At 32.7% G+C, this 19,086-nt stretch overlaps 1 pseudogene; it reads left to right on the top strand.

Moving 5' to 3' along the window:
- Positions 1–18,836, top strand: part of LOC141501358 (pyruvate dehydrogenase (acetyl-transferring) kinase isozyme 1, mitochondrial pseudogene) — a 64,454-nt pseudogene extending 45,618 nt beyond the window's left edge.
- The last annotated feature ends 250 nt before the right edge of the window (positions 18,837–19,086 follow it).

Genomic DNA, 19,086 nt, shown 5'->3' with positions numbered 1-19,086 from the left:
GTACACATATTTACTACTGAAATTACTTTATTGTCTGTTACCTTTCAGGAGGATATAGTTTCCTTTTTTATCTCTTTTAATAATATCTATTTTTGTGGCTGCTTTGTCTGACATAAGGTTTGCTACCCCTGAATTATATTATATTATTCACTTCAACTGAAGCAAATATATATATATATATATATATATATATATATATATATATATATATATATATATATATATATATGTATTAGGTTTTTGAAAGGCAAATGGGGTTAAGTGGATTGTCCAAGGCCACACAGCTAGGTAATTATTAAGTGTCTGAGACTAGATTTGAACCCAGGCACTCCTGACTCCAGGGCTGGTGCTTTATCCACTGCTCCACCTAGCTGCCCTGCAAAATATATTTTGCTCCATCCTTTTACCCTTACTTTAGATGTATCTCTTTGCTTCAGTTGAGTTTCTTGAAATCAGCATAATGTAGGAGTCGGCTTTTAATCCACTCTGCTATTTGCTTGCATTTTAAGGGAGAGTTCATCCCGTTCACTTTCAGATTTATAATTAGTAACTCTTTATTGCCTTCCATATTATCTTCAGTCTGTTCATATTCCCCCCCCTTTTATCCCCTTATCCATATTGCCCAATGTTTTGTTTCTGAGTAACACCACCTTCAGTCTGTTTGCCCTCCTATATCCAACCCTCCTCCCCTTTTTCCCCTTTCCCTTTGTCCCTTCTTCAATCACTTCCTTCTGTTGATTCCCTCTTTCCTCCCTTTCCCCCTTTTCCTTTTTAACACTTTAAATTAAGTAAGATTTTTGTAACTGTGTGTGTATTAACTTTAAGCCAATTGGATCAGAGTAAGATTCAGGGCAGTTCTCACCTCCTTCCTTCTTCTCCCTATTGCAATTAGTCCTTTTTATCTCTTAATGTAATGACATTTACTCCATACAGTCTCCTCCATCCTCGCATCTCTTTAATGTCCTCCATTCTAAGGAGATATTATTTTTAAATCATTATATCTTAGTCACTGAAAGGTTATGAGTGTCTGTCACTTCTGGCTATTCTCTCTACTAGAATTACAATTGTTGAGAGCTATTAGATTCTTTCTCCCAGGTAAGGATGTATCTAGTTTCGTCTTATTGGATAACAGTTTTTCACATTAGTAATATGTATCCATCTCTTCTGGCTAATTAAATCATCTCTAATATAGTTGCAATTCTTGAGAGTTAATAAGTCTTTCTTCCAGGTTGGGATATTGCCAGTTTCATCTTATTTGATATCAGTTCCTCCCCCCTTTTTTAATTTTACCATTTCATGTGTCTCTTGAGTCTCTTGTTTGAAGTCCAAATTTTCTGTTAAGCTCTGGTCTTTTCATCAGAAAAAAAAGTTATAAGTATCCTATTTCATTACATGTCCATCATTTGCCTTTGGAGAGAAGGCTCAGTTTTGCCAGATATTGAATTCTTGGCTGCATTCCAAGCTCCCTTACTTTTCAGAATATTGCATTCTAGGCCCTTTGATCCCTTATTGTTGATGCTGCCAGGTCCTATGTAATCCTTACTATGGCTCCTTGGTATTTAAATTGTTTATTTCTGCCTGCTTGCAGGATTTTCTTTTTTTATGTGATAGTTCTGGAATTTGACTACAATATTCCTTGGTGTTTTCATTTTGGGATCCCATTCTGGAAGGGATTCATGTATTTTTTTCAATAGCTAGTCTACCCTCTGGTTCCATGATACCAAGGAAGTTTTCCCATTACTAAATCCTGTAATATTGAGATCAGGTTTTTTTTTCTTCTATTTTTTTTCAATTTTTTTAATTTTGTTTAACAAATTCTTGTTGTCTCATGAAGTCATTGGTTTTCATAGACTTCATTATTTTTTTAGGGAAGAATTTTCTTCATTTACCTTTTGCAATTCTTTTTCCAATTGGTCAATTCTATTTTTGTAAGAATTTTCCATTTGTTCATTTAAGGTATTGAGAGAATATTTTTCTTTTTGCATTTGTCCAGTTGCATTTTCCAAGGATTTGTTTTTTTGTTGCAAAGTGTTAATTTTCTCTTGGATTTCTTTACCTAAATTTTCCAATTGGGAAATCCTTCCTGATTTCTTCAAGGAAATCTTTCTGTGTGGGAGACCAAAAGATATTCTCCCCAGGGGTTTTATGTCTCTCTGAATTAGGGTCTTTTCCTTCTAGAAATTTTTCTATGGTCCTCCTTCCGCTGGCCTTTCTTCATTTTCCTAAGATCTTGTGTTGGGGAGGGGCTGGTTCTCTGAGGTTTGGTATTGAGATCCCTAGTGGCTTTCCTCATTCAATTCAGTATCTCCCATGGGCCAGTAGGAAGTGACAGAAGCTGGAACCTACCCTCCTGTAAGTCTGAGACTGTCAGTCCCATGACCATGCCTCCACTCTCTGGTTGTTTCTCAGAGCCAAGTAGTTCCCACAGTGAAGTGGTTGCCACAGAGAAGTGATTCCCACAGCCAAAGCCCACAGGGCTGATCCTAGATTCATCAGACTATCACCTCTCCCCCACTGGCTGTTGGTTCTCCATACTTGCAACACCCCCAATCCCTGAAGACAGACCTTGATGTACACATTGTTTTTCTTGCTTCTCTTTCTGTGTTTTGTCCTTATGACTTCCATTAAGCAGTTTATTTCATTTTGTTTATGATGGAAGATCAGGAGATCTTAGCACAGGACTGCCTTCTCTCTGCCATCTTGGCCCAAGAAGTCATTCTATGCATATTTTAGAAATGAGTCCTTTGTCAGAAGTACTAGTTCTAAAAATTATTTCCCAATTTACTACATTTTTTTTATCTTGGTTACATTGGTTTTGTCTGTACAAAAAGCCTTTTAATTTAAAGTAATCAAAATTATCTAGTTTTTTAATGGTGTTTTCCATCTCTTTCTTGGTCATAAATTGCTTTCCTTTCCATAGATCTGACAATTAAACTATTCCTTGATCTCCTAGTTTGCTTATAATATTGTTTTTATGTCTAAATCCTGTATCCATTTTGATCTTATTTTGGTACAGGGTATGAGGTATTGGTCCAATCCAAGTGTCTTCCATACTGATTTCCAATTTTCCCAATAGTTTTTATCTAAGAGAGAGTATTTATCCCAATAGTTGGACTCCTTGAGCTTATCAAACAACAGATTACTATAATCATTGCCTGCTATTGCACCTAGTCTTTTCCACTGATCCAACATTCTATTTCTTAACCAGTACCAGACAGTTTTGATGACTGATGCTTTATAGGTTCACCCCTTCTAAAATATCTCTGGAGTTGTCTTCTTCTCTCCTCTGATACCAGTGTCATTCTAATACAAGCATTTATCAACTCACTTCTAGAATATTTCAAAGTCTATTAGGCATTTTGCCTTCCCCCAAGCTCTATTTACTTCAGTCCAACCTCCATTCAGTTAACAAAATAACATTTTAAAACACATATCTGATTATTTCATTCAATCCCAATCCAATAAGTGCTAGTTGTTCAATATAACCTTGAAGATGAAATACAAAATCTTCAATTTGATTTTCAACCTCCTTCATAAACTAGCTGGTCCCACCTTTCATATCTTCTTTTACCCAGTTACACCAGCCTTCTTGAAGTTCCATGAGAAACACTCCATCTCTCAACTCTGGGCAGTTTCTGATTCTCCTCCATTCTCCTCTTCCTCATTTTCCCCTCTATAATCTTTCCTATCCTTCAATCTGTAATAAAACCTTACCTTCTGCAAAAAAAAATCTTACTAATCTTTAATTGTAGTGAATTCTTTCAGTTATTTCTTATTTATTCCACATATAAATATTTTTAATCATGTGTTTCCTTATTGTTTCCTCCACAATACTTTAAATCTTTGAGGGCAGGGACTCAAAGGACCATTTTTTGTTATTTTTAGTAACCCCAGAGATTCAATGCCTAATACATAATATTTTTTATTTCATTTTTAATAACATTTAAATTATTTTTTCAATTACAGGCTAAAGTAGATTTCAACATTTCTTCCCTTTGCAAGTTTTTGATTTCCATATTTTTCTACCACACTCACATCACTCTCCTTTCCCCTTGGCAGTTTTGCATAAATGTACTAGGTAGTAAATAACTATTTCTCAGAAATCCCAGTCTTAAAAGATATACCAGTTTCTGCCTTTTCCAGTAACTGGGATTGCAGGTTTCTGCTACCATGGATGTAGTACTCACCAGTGCACTTCTCTTATGGTAAACTCTCCCTAGAATATTCCTGCCCCATTATTTAGTTGGGTAACTTCTTGTACATGCTGTGATTTCCCCACAAGTTTTCAAGACATTCAGCATTGAGCTTTGCTGAAGACTATTCTCTTGTCACTGAGTTCAGATTCATGGCTACAAATTGAACCTAGTCTTCTGGAGATATCCTGTGACTTCCCCCTTGTCCCAGTAAGTTCATCTTGGGGCTTTCCAATTCTTGAAATTTTTTATGAATCCTCGGCATGGATAAATTTTTTTTATTAGACTGGGTTCTTTCTAATCTTCACTGAAGTATTTAGAGGAGATATGACCACCTGCACAGCAAGTATATTGCACTCCTTCAATAGACTATATTATCTTCTTGGATATTCTATTTATTTAAAACTATTCACTTTGTTTTTAATTCTTAGAATAGAACAAATATTTTTATAACTGTATAAAAATAATATAATTACTATTCCAGTATGCACAACTTGGTAGTCTTTTTAACTAAATAATCAAGTTATCAAGTACATTTCTTTTCTTCTTCAATTTCCTTCCCTGATATTTTAAAGCTAATATAGTATGACACAAATATTATATATGCAAAACCATTCTATAAATACTTCTATTTATCAGTTCTTACTCTGGAAGCATATAGCATCCTCCTTCATATATTCTTTGTAGTTTATGTTGATATTTACAAAATTCAAAATGATTTATTTACTCAGAGTTGTTTTTAAAAATATGGCTTTTACTGTTAGATAAACAATTGTTTCTCAGTAACATGCTAAGTTCCTAAAAGATTTCTCAATCAATGCATCACAGAAAATCTTTTATTTATTCTCTTGATAAAATATCATTTTTTAAAGATTATTTATTATCAGTAGCAAGGGAACAATAAAATCAGGAGAGTGTGAGCTGAACCTTCGTGGGGAGCCTTGCCTTGGCAGACTACAGGCCTGAAAGGTGGAAGAGTGGTATGAAGGAGAGATGGGACAGTGTCAAATGATGGAAAGATTCACCATTTCACTAGACAAAGAATTCCACTTGTTCCTCTGTGAAGAGAGTTTGTTAATTATAATATTACAGGGTGCTACAGGGTATTTACAGTAAGATTCAAGATTTTATAAAACATCAACTTTATGAGTAATTTACACAGGGGAAAAAACAAATAAAGGTAGTTAACTTTTTGCTACATTATGATTTGTAGATGATTGTTCAAGTATTTTATTCAATCAATATATTTATCTGTGTTCAATAGAATATGTGAAAAATGAACTGAGCTAAGAAACAAATAGAAGGAAGAGGAGACGTTGTTTACTCTTGCGATATTATAAAGGACTTCCAATAATCCTTGACATGGCAACTCATAGTTTTGAACCCATATCATTCTAATGATAATCTATGATTAAGAATATGGTCCACCTCAATTACCAAAGAATGAAAATTGTTGAAAAACTGAAGAGAGATTTCATGGCTAGACTGTAGCTCATTATCAAACATATTTTTGCCAAACAAAAAAAAAAGTAGAATGATAAGATTCACCCCAAAAGAAAGCTGGCTTTTTATATACCAAGACTCAGGTATAACACATGATTGTCTCAAGAATTTTAGTGGTATCCATGGAATTTTGGACATTTTTTGGACATTAAGTTTTACTTTTGTTCAGAGAATGGTAAAATATGTTAATGCAATAAAACTACTAAAATTTTCATATTATGGAGCAGCTAGGCGCCATATTGAATAGAGCACTTGCCCTGGAGTCAGGAGGACCTAAATTCAAATCCTCCTTCAGAGACTTAATAATAATCTAGCTGTGTGCCCTTGGGCAAGTCACTTAACTCCATTGTCTTTCCAAAAAAAAAATCTTCATATTACAAAATTATGCATGATGCCATTCAGTTATAAATTGTGAAATTAATACAATGAGCTAAAGAAAAGCTAAATTTCTTGATTAGTGTAGTTTTATTTAAAGCAAACACATTGAGATCAACTAATAAGAATAAGAATGATAGCAATGAAAAGAATAATAATAACTGTAGTATGTAAAAATACACAACAATCTCAGATGTGCACACAATACCACTCTGCCGGTAGACATGAGTAAGAAGTAAGAACACTTTTGATAGAATGAGTGGAACTATGGGAGTACTTTGGCATATCCCATCCTGGGATGATTAGCAGAATTGAATTAATTGTGATTCTATATTCAGGACAAAAGGAAAAATTACTGTCATAACTCCTCGAGGGAACTGATTTGGGAATATTAATTCCTGTGATACCTGGCAGAAGAGTAACTTTTATGGAGCTCCTCATTTTGAGTAGTTTAAGAATCCTACAGTTCAGAGAGGTCATCTATACATTTTCATTTTTTAACAAGAATTCCTTTTACAACACTTGTAGCAAATTAATATCTAGGATCAACTATTTCATTTTGAGATTCAAAGCAGGGAAATTACCTAATTTATTTTTATATCAGCCAACTCTAAAATCTTTTCTACACTGAAGCCAAGTGGGAAACTTCAAGTCAATGACTTCTTCCACCTGAGAGCTGCAAAAACATATCAGACTACCAATAGAAAACAGGGGGTTGTAAACAAAGTATAAAGTCTAAAACTCCTGGTACAACCAAGGAGTTCATGTGTAAAGTATCCTGCAAAAACAATAACACTTTTTTCCTTGCAAAAGCCATTGGATGGAGAGATTGTAAGTGTTGGAGTCCTGAGTTAGTACCCACACCTATGGCTAACTCAGACACAGGGACTCTGGAATCCTTGACTACTATCCTGAGATATCAGAGAGGTCCTGAAGATTCAGCTCTAAAGCTCAAAGATTCAAAAATGTAACACACACACACACACACACACACACACACACACACACACAAGCACAGAAAACCAAAAAGTCTATTTGAATGATGTGGAAATCAGTTCAATAACTCAATGGATCAAGAGTAAGAACCTACCTCGTCAGTCAGTCCACCCTGAAGCCTGACCCCAAAATGAAGATTCAATTCAGAACTAAGCATGGAAATATCAATACATTAGATACAAAAGCATTAACCAATATCAGAACTAGAGATCCTTCAAAAGAAGGATAAAACAACTCTAACAATTGTAGAAATAGATAAAAAAGGAGGAAATGGATTTCTTAAGAAGATTATATGAATTTCTAGAATAAGGAAAATAACTTAAAATGCAGTAAAAGTCATGGAAAAATTATTACAAGTAGAATAAATTACTTAGAAGAGAAAGCAAGAGACCTTACCAAAGAAGTAGAGTACTAAAAAGAGAATGGATCAAACAGAAATCAATGATTCCATGAGACAGAAAGAAATACTAGAACAAAATGACAAGTCTTCAAAATCAGGGATGAAGATTTAAGATATCTGGATTAAAAATGACTTGAAAATTTGTTCAATAAGTAATAATATAAAGATTATAGGACTCCTTGAAAACTTGGAAAGAATAAAAACTGCATACTCTTTCAAGAAATCATAAATAATAACTGTTTTATTAGGATCAGAAGGTAAAATAAATAAAGGAACCATAGGTCACCTACAGTAATAAACTCCCAAATAAAAACTCCCAGGAATGTCAGTCAAAATTCAGAACCTCTACGTCAAAAAATATATTTTAAGGATCCAGAATGAAAAAATGCAGTTACCAAGAAGTTACAATTAGAGTCACACAAAACTTCACAGTTTCAAGACATGAGAAGAAATCTTGGAATACAATGTTTAGAAAAGTAAAAGAGATAGGCTTACAATAAAGAATAATTTACTGTACAAAGTTTGATATTAACCTATATGGAAAAAAATAATGTTTAATGCAATAGAAGATTTTAAAGAACTTTTTTTAAGGAATGGCCATAGCTGAGTATAAAGTTTGAAATAATAATACAAATTCTGAGAAACCTGAAAAGATAAACTTACTAAAACAATTAAAAGGGACTGTATGTTAGAGTGTGTTCATTTTAATAGGGTCTGAATAGTGATAAGACCTAAAGGGGATGAAAAATTCAGTAGAAAGGAAGAAGGGTGAAAGTTTCTATTTCTCAAAATTGTGTTGCATGCTAAGGGTATATAAATGGACAAAGGAGATTGAGCATAGACCCCAAAATTTTTATCAAGTAGGGACCGAGTTAATAAGGGAGATGTGGAGGAGGGAGAATATGAACTAGATTTGAATCCCAAGAAAAATGTTTATTTATTTTTTAAAAATTTTAGTTTTATAATTACATACAAAGATAGTTTTCAGCATTCATCTTGTAAACTTTTGAGTTCCACCTTTTCAACCTTCCTACACCCCCTCTATCATTCATATGACAATTGATTATTCTGAGATAGTTATGCATGTGCAATTATATTTAACATATTTGCATATAATTCATGTTTTGAAAGAAGAATTAGACATAAAGGGAAAAGGGAAGGAAAATATAAAACAAGTATTTAAAAAGTATTTAAAATTGTATGCTTTGGTCTTCATTCGAACTCCATAATCCTTTCTTTGGATGTGGATGGCATTTTCTATCAAAAGTTTTTAGAAGTCCATGATTGTGTAGCTAAGTGGTGCTGTGGATAGAGCACCAACCCTGGAGTCAAGAGGACCTGACTTCAAATCTGCCCTCAGACTCTAAATAATTACCTAGCTGTGTGACCTTGGGCAAGTCACTTAACTTCATTGCATAGCAAAAAACCAAAGAAAAATGTCCTTGATCACTGAACTGTTGAAAGGAGCTAAGTCCATCACAGTTGATCATCACATAATATTGTTTTCAATGGGTACAATGTTCTCCTTCTACTTCTTATTTACCTCAGTATGACTTCATGAAAATCTTTCCAGGTTTTTCTGAACTTTATTCATTGACAATTTCTTATCATTGTAATCCATCACATTAATTTACCACAATCAGTTAGATCATATCCAAATTGATGACCATTCTTTCATTTTCTAGTTCTTTGCCACTACTAAAAGTAATGATATAAATATATATATATACATATATAAATTTACATATATAAATAAATGTCTATTTTTATGGTCTCTTTGAGATACAGACTTAGTAGTGGTATTATTAGATCTAAGGCTATGTACAGTTTTATTGCCTTTTTGACATAGAAAAACAAAGTTTTTGAACCTGAAGTAAAAAGTAAAACTTAAAGATTAGAACCTGAGGTATAAGATAGTCTCATAGAAAATTAGGAAATGTTGCACCAATAATCATATATAAATGTAATGAAGTTTATTATCTCATAGGAAATGATGTCATAATTTCATTAAATCCAGAGGTTTATCAACTGATGCAAAATGAAATAAAAAGAATCAGAATTTAAAGCAGTACAACAATGTAAAGAAAAAGGAGCTTGGAAGCCAATGAAAAAACTCAAGTGTCTAGAAGACCCAGAATTACTATGGAGGTGTTACCCTTCTTCAGATAGAAGGGATTATCACAAGATAGAGAAAAGGAGCATACATTTTTAGACATGACCACTGTGTGGATTATTTTTGATTGCTTTACAACTCCCACACCCTCCCCTTTTGTGTTTTTCTTTGCATGAAGAAAGAGAGGTTAATGGAAGGTGGAGTTAATAGCAATATAATAGTAATTATGATGGCTTAAAGGATCACTGTAATATTTTAAAGTTAAGCTAGAAGCATGATATTTAGATGTTTTGAAAAAATGAATGACATTATGTACTTAAAGTAAGTGGTATGAAGTAGAATTCATAATTTCATATGCAAGGGCAGCTAGGTGGTACAGTGAATAGAGTACTGGCCCTAGAATCAGAAGGACCTGAGTTCAAATCTGACCTCAGGCACTTAATAATTGCTTAGCTATGTGACTTTGGGCAATCTCCCCAACTGCCTTGCAAAAAACAAACAAACAAAAGGATAATTTCATAGGCAATCTTAATTTTGCATGTTATATATGTACATTTTCTTTATGGTGTTTAAACTTAATTCTAAATAAAAAAAATAAAAATGAAGTCTTGTGGAATGTGAAAGAAAAAAGTATAAAAACTGGCTTGAAGCATAGCATCAAAAAACAAATTTTGACAATTGGTCCCATAATAGAATTTCACATTTTATATTCTTGGTCTCAAAAATGACTGCATATGGTGACTGAAGTCATGAAAGTAAGATACTTGCTCCTTGTAAGGAAAGCTGTGGTAAAATTGAACATTTTGGTAGAAAACAGAGATATCAACTGTTGACAACAGTCCATATAATCAAGTTATTTTTTTGTTTATTTTTTTGCAGTAGCCATGTATGACTATGAAAGTTGTATCATAACAAAAGTTGGGAATCATAGATCATTACATTCAAATTGTGTTGGAGAAGACTTTTGAGAGTCCCGTGAACAGCAAGAAGTGCAAATCTGACAATATTTAAAAATAAGTGATTCCTGACTTCACTGGAAATCAAAAACCGAAGCTAAAGCTTATATTCTCTGGAAGAATAATGAGAAATGGGATTCATTGGGAAAAAAAAAATAAACAACCTGATGATGGAAAAGATTGAATACAAAAAGAAAAGAGTTCAATAGATGATGGCATGGATAGATAGTGTTAGAGAATTAATGAACAAGAACATGGACAGACTTTGAAAGACATTGAAGCATAAAAGGACATGTCATTTCCAAAGGGTCACCAAGAGTCAGTCACTACTGAATACAAAGGAAAATAATGAAATCAAAACCAAAAGAAATGGAGTAAACTGAAGGAAATTGTATTGTTTTTCTCTAATAAAGAACTTATATCTTATGTTTAAAGGGAACAAAAATTAAATTAGTAAAAATAAATGCCATTCTACAATTGATAAATCATCAAAGGCTATAATTAAGTGGGTTTCAAAATAAGTCAAAGCTATATGTTATCATAGTAAAAAGTACTCTAAATAACTAATAATTAGAAATAGGGAAAGTAAAGCAACTTCTAGGTTGCACTTCATACCTATCAGATCAGTTAATTTGCAGAAAAGAAAAGTGACAAATGTTGCAGGGAAAGTGGAAAAAACAGATACACTAATGGATTGTTGATGGAGTTGTTAACAGGTCCAACAGTCTTAAAGAACAATTTGGAACTATCCAATTCATAAATATTAAATATAATGTTTATTCTTGGTTTTTAGGGATATAGTATAAGATTAAGAAAAAATCTTTTAATTCCTGTTTTCTCATATTTTAATAGATGTGGTTATAGTATTTTCTCTTTATTCCACAATTGATATTTTATTTTATATTTCCAATTATATGTTTTATAAGGTTTTCAACATTCATTCACATGCATATGCATATTTATAAGTTACATAATTTCCTTTCATACTCCCTTCCCACCTCCCTTCCCTTGGGGAATAATCTGGTGAAAATTTACATGAGATATGAAAAAAAAACATAAGATCAATTTTTAAAAAGGGAATGTAAACTTCATTCAGATTTTGGAGGCTTTTCTTTGTTTTGTATTGTTTGAATATGGATAGCTTTGTCCATAGCAGTATTGCAGGGTTGTCCTAGGTCTCTGAACTGCTAAGAAAAACTGTATCCATAAATGTTGATGAACATACATTGTTATTATTAATGCATACAATGTTCTATTGGTTATGCTTCCAGCTCTCAGTATCAATTCCTGTAATTCATTCCATACTTCTCTAGAGTCTAACTGTTCATGGTTTCTTATAGAAAAATAGTACTCCATAGCATTCATACACCATAACTTGTTCAGTCATTTCCTAATACCTGAGCATCCTCTCAATTTCCATTTCTTTGCCACTACAAAAAGAGCTGCTATGAATATTTTGGGACATAAGGGACTTTTTCCATTTTTATCGTTTCCTCTGGTTATAGGCCTAGTATTGGTAGGCTGGGTTAAAATCAGTTTTGTTGTTCTCTGGGAATAGTTTTATACTCCTTTCCAGAATCGTTGGATCAGTTCATAACTCCACCAGCAAGACTTTAATGTCCCAATCCTCCCACCTTTCTAACATTGATCATTTTCCATTTTAGTAATCTTAGCCAATCTGATGGGTGTGAGGTGGTACATCATAGTTCTTTTAATTTGCCTTTCTCTAATCAGTAATGATTTGGAGCATTTTGATATGATAATGTAGAGCTTTAATTTGAAGAATATACTTTGACCTTTTATTTATTGGGTAATGATTATAACATTGTAAATTTTATTCAATTCTCTACAAATTGTAGAAATGAGACTTTTATCAGAACCCCCTAATTGAAAGTTGAAAGCCAGTTTTCTGTTTTCCTTCTAATCTTGGCAGCCTGGCTTTTATTAGGGCAAAAACAATCATTCATTTCGAATTTATAACATACTCTAATTCTTGTTTGATCACAAATGTCATCCCTTTCCATAGATCCAAGATATAAAACATTTCTTAATCTTTTAAGTGGCTTATGGTATTGCCTTTTATATGCAAATCCTGTACCCATTTTGACCTTAGTTTGGTATAGGTTGTAAGATGTGAGTCAATGCCTAGTTTTTGCCATAATATTTTCTGATTTTCTCAATAATTTTGTCAGATGGTGAGATCTTATCCCAGAAACTTATGTCTTTGGGTTTGCCAAATAGATGATTTCAGTAGTCATTTACTAATGTTCCTTTTGAACCTATCCTGATCCACTGATCCATTACTTCTTAATCAGCACCAGGGAGTTAGGATGAGTGAGACTTTATAATAAAATTTTAGATCTGTTAGAACAAGACATTTTTTCCCATTGGTTCTCTTGATAGTCTTGACCTTTTGTTGGTCCAAATGAATTCTGTTACTGTTTTGTCCAGTTTGGTAAAATGGTTATTTAGTAGTTAGATTGGTATGACACTGAATAAGTAATTTATTTGGGGTAGGATTGTCATTTTTATTATATTATTTCAACCTAACCATGAGCTATTGACATTTTCCAGTTGTTTAGATCTGACTTTATTTATTTGTATGAAAGTACCTTGTAATTCTGTTCATACAATTCCTAAGTTTGTCTTAGGAAGTAGATTCCTAAGTATTTAATATTGTTTAGAGATAGTATAAATGTAATTTCTCTTTCAATCTCCTGTTCTTGAATTTTGTTGTTGAAATATATAAAAATGTTGATGATTTACCTGGGTTTACTTTATAACCTGCTACTATGATGAATTTGTTAATTGTTTCAAGTAGTTATTTCAATGATTTTCTTGTGTTCTCTAAGTATACCCTGATATCATGTGCAAAGAAAGTTTGGATCACTCAATTACTATTTGCTTCAATTTCTTTTTCTTCTCTTATTGCTAAAGCTCACATTTCTAATAGTATATTAAAAGGTAATATTGATAATGGACATCTGTGTTTCATCTGTGATCTTATTGGAAATGCTTTTGGTTTATCCCTAGGACATATAATAATTGTTAATAGTTTTAGACAAATATTGCTAATTATTATTATTTTTTTAGGTTTTTGCAAGGCAATGGGGTTAAGTGACTTGCCCAAAGCCAAACAGCTAGGTAATTATTAAGTGTCTGAGGCCAGATTTGAACTCAGTGCCTACTGACTCCAGGGCTGGTGCTCTATCCACTGCACCACCTAGCTGCCCCCAATATTGCTTATTATTTTAAGGAAAATTCAATTTTTTCTTAAATTTTCTAGTGTTTTTACTAGGAATGGAGCTTTCATTTTGTCAAAGGTCTTTTCAGCATCTTTTGTGAAAATCATGTGATTTTTGTTTGTTTTCCATCTTCAATTATGTTGAGTGTTTTCCTAATATTGAGATATCCCTGCCTACCTGGCATAAATCCTTCTTGATCATGGTATATAATCCAAACAAAAACTTGCTGTAGACTCTTTGTTAAACTTTTATTCAAAATTTTTGCATCAATGTTCATTAGGAAGATTGTTCTATAATTTTCTTTATCTGTTTTGGTTCTTCCAAGCTTAAGTATCAGGACCATATTAGTAAAAATACTTTATATAGAATTGGAATTAATTATTCCTCAAATGTTTGATAGAATTCACTTGTAAATCTATCTGAATCTGGAGATTTTTTTCCTTATGGCATTTATTGAAAGTTTCTTCAATTTCTTTTTTCAGAAGACCTATTTAAGTATGTTATTTCCTCTTCAGATGATCTGGGTAATTTGTATTTTTGTAAATATTTATCCATTACACTCAGGTTATCAAATTTATTGGCATGCAGCTGGGCAAAATAGCTCTGAATTATCTTTTAAATTTTCTCCTCATTGGTGGTGAGTTCACCCTTTTCATTTTTGATACCAGTAATTTCTTTTTTGTCTTAAAGTTTTTTCATTTTATTGCTGTTTTTCATAAAACCAATTCTTAGTTTTATTTATTAGGTCACTGGTTTTCTTACATTCAACTTTTTATTAATCTCTCCATTGATTTTCAGAACTTTAAATCTGATATTTAATTGGTGACCTTTAATTTATATTTTTCCATCTTTTTTAATCACGTAACCAGTTCATTAATCTATGGTTTCTTTCTTTTTGTCATATAAGAATTTTAGAGATATAACATTTCCCCTAAACAGTATTTTGACTGCATCCCATAAATTTTGGTATAATGACTCTTTGGTATCATTTTTTTGGATAAAATGATTGATTTTTTCCTTATGATTTGTTATTTGATACACCCATTCTTTAAAATTAAGTTATTTAGTTTTAGATTAATTTTATCTTTCCATGGCTGCTTTTAACATACATTAATTATTTCTGCCTTTCTACCAATTTATACAAAATTTTTCCAATTTTGGTATAGGTGCCTTTAATATAGAGGATAAAGTAAATTATTTTCTGTCCACATTCCATTTTCTCCAGAGGTCTATTATATTTAAGTGTCCTAATTTTGTTCACCTTCTTAACTTCCTCAATGTTTATTTTATGTTTAGATTTATCTTTTTTCTGAGAGAGGTAGGTTGGGTTCCCCCATTATTATAGTTTACTATCTATGTCTCCTTATAATTGATTAGTGTCAACATCTAGAATTTGGATACTATACCACTAGGTGCATATATGATTAATAATAATATATTTTCAATGCTTATGGTACCTTTAAAGAATAAGTAGCTTCCTTCCTTATCTCTTTCATTAAGATCTATTTTTGCTTTTGCTTTGTCTGAGAGAAGAATCGCTACCCCTGATTTTTCTTCTTCAGTTGAAGCATAATGTATTTTACTCTAGTCTTTTATTTTTACAATGTGTATATCGCTCTTGTTCAATTGTGCTTCTTCTAAACAACTTAGGCAGGATTCTGTTTTTTTTAATCAATTCTGTTATCTGCTTCTGTTTTATGGGACAGTGCTTCCCATTCACATCTATAGTTATGATTTTTAATTCTTTATTTCCTTCCATGTTATCTTTCCCCATTTGAGCTTCTCTCTTTCTTTTCTTCTTATTCCTAATTACCAATATTTTGCTCCCTTTCCCCATCAACTTTTCTTCAAAATTTTGTTTCAGTTTATTTTCACTTATACTTTTGCCTTCCATTTTTTCAATCTCTTCTTCCTCTTTTCTTTCCCTTGCAATCCCACTTTCTTATAAAGTACACTAGATTTTTAAACCCAATTGAGAATATATTATCTTATTCCCTCTCTGGGCCAAATATGTTGAACAGGATTTACTTAGTGTTTATACCATCCCTTATTTTCCCCTACTATAAAAGTCTTTGTGCCTCTTCACCTGTCATTCTCATTGTAAATGGTTCAGAGAGGAAATAGCATACCTACTCAATAATGATAAGATGGAAGGAAATAAAGAATTAAAAATCCTAACTATAGATGTGAATGGGCAGCACTGTCCCATAGAGCAGAAACAGATAGAAATCTAGAAGAAAAATAAGAGAAAGGGGACAGGAGGAGGGGAGGGGGACGGGGATATAGCTAATAGAGGAGAGGGTGGGACATGGGAGAGGGTAGTCAGATATAACACATTTTCTTTTTTCTTTTTTGTAAGGTGGTGGGATTGGGTGGTGTGTCTGAAACCAAGGGGCTGGGTGGTTGGGGTCTGGGGTGGAATGTAGGCACTACCATACTATATTAGTGTATCTAATAAAATAATGGCTTTACCACAGAAAAGCAATGAATAATCACGATTTATTTTTCATTTCCACTTAGTCTGATCACAAATATTCCAACTTCATAAAGTTATATTATTGGCATTGTTACACTATTTCATATAATGTCTACTTATCCTTAAACATTACTTATGTAAACCATGTCAGAAAAATCTTGAAAAAGAATACATGAGAAACTGATGTGGTAGAAGAAAGAAAACAACCAAAAACTATACTTAAAAAAGGAAAAAAATAAAATTATTTCCAGCAATTATGTTACAAATCTGAACAAGTTAAAGTTTAAAAGCCTTGTCTCCAATTTACTTCATCCTTAGATTAAAAAAAAATCTAATATTAAATACAATATAAAATGTATGGATATTTTTCCATGTAAAACCAATTTAAACAGTTTCTATTATCTGTCATTTACTGGTTTTTACAAGGCAATAGGGTTAAGTGAATTTCCCAAAGTCACACAACTAGGTAATTATTAAATGTCTGAGGTTGGATTCAAGGCAACTAGGTGGCACAGTGGATAGAGCACTGGTCTTGGATTCAGGAGGACAGGCATTTGAATCCAGGCTCAGTCATTTACCACTTACTAGTTGTGTGAGCTTGAGCAAGTCACTTAGCCCTGATAGTCCAGAGTCCAGGGCTGTCTCCAGCCACCCTGATTCAAATCTGGCCACTAGACATCTATGACCCTGGAAAAGAAAGAGAAATTGGTAACTTAGCACAGCACCCCCTCACTCAAATGCAATTCATGTGTTTGTCATGGCACATGGTGTCTTGGTCTTCTTGGGTAATGAAGGACAAAATTATTATTATTATCTTTCAAGATCAAGGGAATCAATCAATATCTTCTACAATCTTATGGGTCTTCAATTATGCTTGCCCAAGGCAATGAAAATCAAATCCAAAGCTCTCTATTCGAGTAGGAGAGTTATAACATAATATAACATTAAATACAATTGTAACAAAAGAACAAAACAAAGCAAAACAAAAAAATACCTTGAATAATATGGAATGTCACATATTCACTGAAAAGTGAACATTTTTTCTTCTGTGATTATGTGGATATTTTTTCCACGTGCTTCCCACATACCCAATATAACCTTTAAAATAACAACTTGTTTTTCTTTCTAATTTTGTAAAAGATTATTTTTTTAATCATCCAACTCTTATTTTCTTAATTTCAAAGATCTCTGTTCATTTTGCTAAGTTTAGATTTAAGACATGCAAATTAGATCTTTTTTCTTAGAAATTACTTTTTATTAGTTGTGCCATGAATGCTCCTCTGGGTTTTGTGGTCTGCTCCTTCTTCTCTTCTGAGATGCATTTCGATATAAGGCTAATGAGATACCTGCGACTGGAAGCTTTGGCCAGCTGGGATCCAGGTGCAGATTTTTAGCCAAATTTGGGTTCCATTGCTGATCCCAAGCCAAGCTTCCCTGGCCAGGTAGATTTCTACTTGAACTTCTCCCTGCCCTCACTCTCCATGAAGCAGTTTCTGGACTTCAGATCTATGAATGCATGTGAAAAGAACTCATTTATCTTTTTGTGGCAGGAACTACCAATCAGTTAGGCATACATAATGAAAGAAATGTCTCCTTCCAGGCAATCTTCTAAGAATACCTTCAGTTGAAATAATACAGAGCTGGTACAATCAGAGTCTAAGGGAGCTCCTTGATTTTGATGATAATAGTACTGAAGATACTAAAACTGTTTATAACTTAACAGACATTGTGATAAGAATTTGGATTCGACATAATGATGTCAATCCTACCATGGTTCAGGGTATGACTATACATAAGGAAAGTTTTGATATAGATACAGTGACCAGCCAGGATATATAATATTTTTGATTCATTTTTAACATCAGTCCTTTTTCAATCAGAATGCTGCTTAATCAGCATTCCTTACTATTTTGTTTGATGGAAAAGGAAAAGGAAATTTTCAAAGGTCTTAGCAAACTCACTGAATCTTTCAATCTGAGGTTCCTTTTAGTTTTAAAGGCTAAGTTCATTTGCTCTGTAAAATGGGAATAAATTTCTAGCACTTCCACATACTTGATACAAGCTTAAAAATTTCAACAAGTTTTTCTTTCTAACTACAAAAAAAAAAGATTATTGGAAAACCCATTGGATTCCTTATTCCAAATTGTAATTTTATTAAAATTATTTTGAAAATGCAAATCACTTTTATGATTTGTATTATATTAATTATCTCCAGAACTAGAACTTGAAGATTTAAATGCAAAATCACCAGGACAACCCATGCACTGTGGTTTATGTACCATTGCACCTCTATTACCTGGTGTTTGAACTTTTCAAGAATGCAGTGAGTTACTATGGAACACCACTGTGTTTACCCTCCTATTCAAGTTTGTCTAACACTGGATAATGAGGACTTCATTGTGAAGATGAATGATAATGGATATGGTGTTTCTTTGAGGAAAATTAATACAATCTTCAACTACATGTATCAACTGCACTCCAGTCTCAAGCTGAGACATTTTGAGCTCTACCCTGGCTTATTTGGTTATGGAATGACCATATCTTTGCTTTATGCACAGTGGCAGGAATTGCCAGTGTGATTGGCAAATATAATGAAAGAAATGTCTCCTTCCAGTCTTCTAGGAATACCTTCAGTTCAAATAGTACAGAGCTGATACATTCAGAGTGTAAAGGACATCCTTGATTTTAATGACTCATGCTATTCTGAAATACATTTTAAGTATAACCAAATATGTGACAATAAAAGGAAATTTCCATGAAAACACACCACATATGCACAAACAAAATATTACAGATTTCCTGCAGTGATTTTATTGCTCATAGATTTCA

Source organism: Macrotis lagotis, chromosome 1 (genome assembly GCF_037893015.1).
Source record: "Macrotis lagotis isolate mMagLag1 chromosome 1, bilby.v1.9.chrom.fasta, whole genome shotgun sequence".
In the NCBI taxonomy this organism is placed as follows: Eukaryota; Metazoa; Chordata; class Mammalia; order Peramelemorphia; family Peramelidae; genus Macrotis; species Macrotis lagotis.
This window is presented reverse-complemented; position numbering and strand designations above follow the sequence as displayed.